We start from the raw sequence: 4,936 nt of genomic DNA on the forward strand, positions 1-4,936 counted from the left end.
GGAACAGTTAATGATTAATTATTTGGTCAATCTTGCATGTCTCTCTTTGTTTTCCTGAGAAACCACTTTGAAGATATCAATGTGTAATACAAAAACCATTGTTAATTTCCTACCACTTTGTCTGTAACTCTGTTTTGTTTGTATTGTTCTTATGCTATTTTGTAAATGGATGTCTGTTTGTTAATATGTTTTCCTTCTTTTATTTTTAAAATAAATTTAAAAAAGAAAAATCAGAAATCATAATTAAAAAATAAAATAAAATATCTTCAGGTTACAACTCACCCCGTATGCACGCCATTGAAGCAAGAGTGGCTGGTTTCAAAGGCGTGCCTCTGCACATCTGATGTGGTATTGGAGGTTATTTTTAGTCACATGCACAGACAGTACCTACACTGTCAGTATACTTAGGTGACATTGTTCTGATTTATTTTGAAATATTTATACTTTATAAATTTTCATTCTCTACCTTTTTATTTTAAAGAGAAAGGAAAAGAACAGAAACAAAATAACAAAGACAAAAACAAAAAACATGAAAACAATAAAAATGATACAGAATTTCAAAAAGAAGATGATAGGAAATTAACAATGATTGCTAAACCAAAAATTATTTTTTTAAATTTCTGTCTTTCAGAATAAGGATTTGAGTAAGAATGGATTGATATTTGTCAGTGTATGTTTGAGATGAAAATTAGCTTCTGCAAACATTTATGAGTTGATATATGAATACTGAACAAAAATAAATTAATAGAAGTTTTATTTTCTTTTGAATTTATGTTATTATTATAGATAATATTAGCTAAATAAATATGGAAAAACATAGTTCCATGAAAAATATGCTTGTAATAGCATTAATACTATTTTATTTAAAGTGCTTGGATTTATGACAAAAGTTACAAAGATAATACCCTGCTTATCAAAGACACTACATTATAGCTTTCGATTGAAACATTAGAGTTTGTTGTTATCATTGACATTATAAAGTGGGATATTCCAGTTAACATGTTGATTTCTCTACTATTGTGAAGTCTGAATAAAATTAAGTATTATCTAAACGAATATAATGATTAAATAGGAAATAACCCCCCTGTGCTAGTCAGAGAGAGTTTTTGGTTTGTTTTGTTCCCTAACAGCTTACTTGGCACCCTACAAACTCCTGATGAATCATTCCAACCTGAAAGTCTTGTGGTCATTGCTCCCAAAGTAAAGGAATATCTAAAAATGTAAAGTGCAGAAACTATCTGTTAATTTGTTATTTATTTCCAGTTCTGTATTTTTCATTTCAGTAAATTATTTCATGAACTGATTCTTTAATATACCATAAATTTATTCCAAATTTGTATTAGCTCATCTAAACATGTCAACCTATAAATTGTGTGGGCATCCAACCTACAACCATTAAAAAATCGCTTACATTAGGAAAATGGTGTTTAGACTTGAAAGAAAATAGTTGGGGACGTAACAGGAAGAGCATGTTAGTGTCAAAGAGAATGTCAAAGAGAATATGCCAAAATGCCAGTGTCAGTTTTTTTGCTTTTATCTGTACTATAAGGCAATGAAATCTTTCTTTAATTTCATTGATATCTCCATTCAAATGGATCAAAATGAGCAGAAAACATAACAACTACCAAATTCCATTCTGCATAAATAAAGCATAAATGTGGTTCCTTTGCACAATAGGACAGTATTTCTGAAATAGACATTTGGAAAGTATTTATTTATTGACTGCACAGCTGATGTTGTAATCTACCTCTTTTTAATATGATTTCCATCTTTCCTTTTTACCTTCCTTGCCTCAGTCTTATTGAAATAACTTCTATACCTGAAATTTTCTTTTTTCTGCCTTTTTGTAAACTATTAGTTCTTTTTTATTTTATAAAAAAACCAGAATATCATAATGAAATAATATGGGAATAACAATAGTTAATAAACTGTGCACCATTATCTTCAAAGTAGTTATTCAGGGTACATGATACAGACCAAAATCAATCTTGCAAAGAAGAAATAAACAGATAATAACACAAAACTTTCTTTTCACTGCATTTAGATAATCTGATCACACATTCTCAGCATCTCCCAACCCTTTGCCATATTGCAGTACTTCTTGGTTTAGTTTTTTTTCTGCCCCAAGCAGCACAGTCTGTGTCAGGTGTCCCTCAAGAAGCTTCTGTATCGTTCCTCTCTAATGGAAGTAGGAACAGTGTTATTTCATTTTTCTAATTACTGCTTATCTGGATCAGAAACAAGCATGTAATTTACACATTTTTCTGTTCCAAGCTCTAAATTTTTATGGATCTGCCTAATTCATGATAATGGAAACATGACAAATGATTGCTTGAAGAATGAGCTCATATGCATAAGTTACAGCACGAGTGGTGAATAAAGGCATGAACAGCCAGTTCACCTAAAAGGAAATAAGATTAACCGAACACATTGTACTTACTAAACAAGTGGAAGAAGTGAGCAATAAAACAAATTTGTGCATATTTATTTAAAGAGGAAATATATTAATAACATTATGCAAGATTAGCAATCATGAATTGAAGATATAATGCTGGTTTACTACTAGTGTGCACATAAATGAGAGTGTTACAAATTATTGTAATGAATATTAAGAACTATAAAAATGTTCATGACCATTTGACCCGCTTGGGGAATTTATCTTCAGTAAAAGAGCCAGAAGAAGGGAAATTTTATCTCCAACTCAGTGTTCCTTTCTGAGCTTTAAACACAAACCGCTCAGCTGACAGCTCTAGTAGGGCATTTGGCCGCCACTCAAATTCAGCACATCTGAAATTAAACCCGTTCTCCCCTGAAGCCTGCTTGCTGTTGTGTGCCAGAGTACGCTGTTTTTCTAACGGAATCACAATCCACTCACCTGTTTATGTAGTGCTGCCTTTAAGTCCACCACCTCCTTTTTCTAGCTTATCAATTAAACACAAAGGCCATTCCACCTTACCAGCTCCACTCCTTCTTCCCACCTCTTCTACTCCCACACCCCAAAGGGTCTAGGATGCCTCATTCAAAATGCTTCCATTTCCTCTCCTCTTACCCAATCGGTTTGGCATGGTACAAGCCATAAGATTCTTCTGCAAAAGCAATCTTTCATGTCACTCTCCCTAGTAAAACTTCTCAGTTTTTTCAAAAGCTGTCATTGCTTATTGCTCCTTAGTTTGGCTTAAATGGAAGAATGTCTTCCAGGATTCTTCTGTGTTGCTAGTTGGCCTGTTCTGCAGTTCTGGGCATTTACAACTTGATCTACCTGCTGCTGGGAAGAATGTCTGCAGCTCCTTTGTCCTTCAGCTATAGGACCCAACTCATTCGCTAAGTTCCTTCTTAGGTTTAACTTCCTCTGTGAAATCTCAGCAGACAGCATTCTTTACCATCATGTATCTTGACTCTTACACTTTGCAATAATAAACACATTGGTTAATGAATAATAAAATGAGTTCCTGATTTATTGCATTCTGGAAAAGCTAGACTTATTTCTGTCTTGCCTGTCAACATAACCATGATGCCTAGTGTACTGAAAACATAAAGGATGTATAGGTGTGCTTGAACAATGCAGTCCTCAAGAATGTTATATATGTGCAGATGGGTATATGTTAGCTATTAACAATGACAACAAAAAATATTACACTTAGAATTGTAATCTTGATGTAGATATGTATTCCTTCACATCTTTAGAATAAATTACCTAGCCAAGTGCATTAAAATTTAAAAATATCTTTACTTTCCCTAGAGAAGTAATTTTAGCTTTGTAAATATATTGTGCAGACATTAAAGCACTATATATAAGGACCTATGTACAAATAATACAAATATATTGTAATTAAAATGTATTATTTACAGTGGCCAACAAAATTAAAAAAAAAAAGACTACAATAAATTAAAAATACTAACCCTTAAACCACACATCAATTCATCATGAAGAAAATATTCGAATTATTGTTGTATAAGTAACAGATCATTAAATAAATATCATAGTTGCTGAGATAAATCTGTGCAATTAAATCAGAAGAATATTCCAAGATATACTGTCAGGTAAATAAAGTGAACTTATCTGACAAAAGCAACAAAAATATAAATTACCAATTAGATTAGTATACACATGTTTATGCACCATACATAGCACATATGTGTATATATGTGTGTATCTTTATATGTATGCTAAATTTGCCCTATTACTCTCTGTATCATTTGACTTATTAAAATAATCTAATAGAGAAGAAATATACAAATGAATAAACTCAAATAAGATGGAGATTATTCTTTTCACAAATATCTTGAAATGTATGCATTTTCAAATTTGGGAACATAAAACATGAAGTCTTACATTTTGTTAGTGGATCTTTAAGTCTATCTGGTCATTTGTTTACCAAATTTTATTTTCATACTGCTTCATACATCCCTTCATCTCACCCGAATCTCAGCTCTCTGTCATCCTTCCTTTCACTATTTGGAAACTTCTTATTTGTTTCTCCTTCCTCATTCCTGAGCACACATATTTCCCTGAAGTCTGCCTTTATTAAGCATTTATCCCTCCTGTGTCACGTATTCGGGGGCCAGATGTGGAGCGCACATTTTCTGTTTTCCTTATTGTTGCTTTACAGTTTCCCTCTTCCTTACCCCAGTATAGGAAAGAAGAAAGGAGGGAAAAGGGATGGAAGAAGGAAGGAAGGAAGGAAGGAAGGAAGGAAGGAAGGAAGGAAGGAAGGAAGGAAGGAAGGAAGGAAGAAAGGAAGGAAGCGCTGAGTTGTACGCAATTTTGCTATAAATTCCCTCTAATTTCCCATCTGTTTCTTATTGTCATTTAAACATTGTCCATCACTTCGGCGCTTAAACAGATCTGAATGGACTCTCAGATCACTGAATCTACTCCCAGTCTCTCTCTCTTTCCCTCCCTCCCTCCTTCTCCCTCCCCCTCCCCCTCCCCCTC

The sequence above is a fragment of the Chinchilla lanigera genome, unplaced genomic scaffold (genome assembly GCF_000276665.1).
Source record: "Chinchilla lanigera isolate Chin_1 unplaced genomic scaffold, ChiLan1.0 scaffold00026, whole genome shotgun sequence".
Taxonomy (NCBI): domain Eukaryota; kingdom Metazoa; phylum Chordata; class Mammalia; order Rodentia; family Chinchillidae; genus Chinchilla; species Chinchilla lanigera.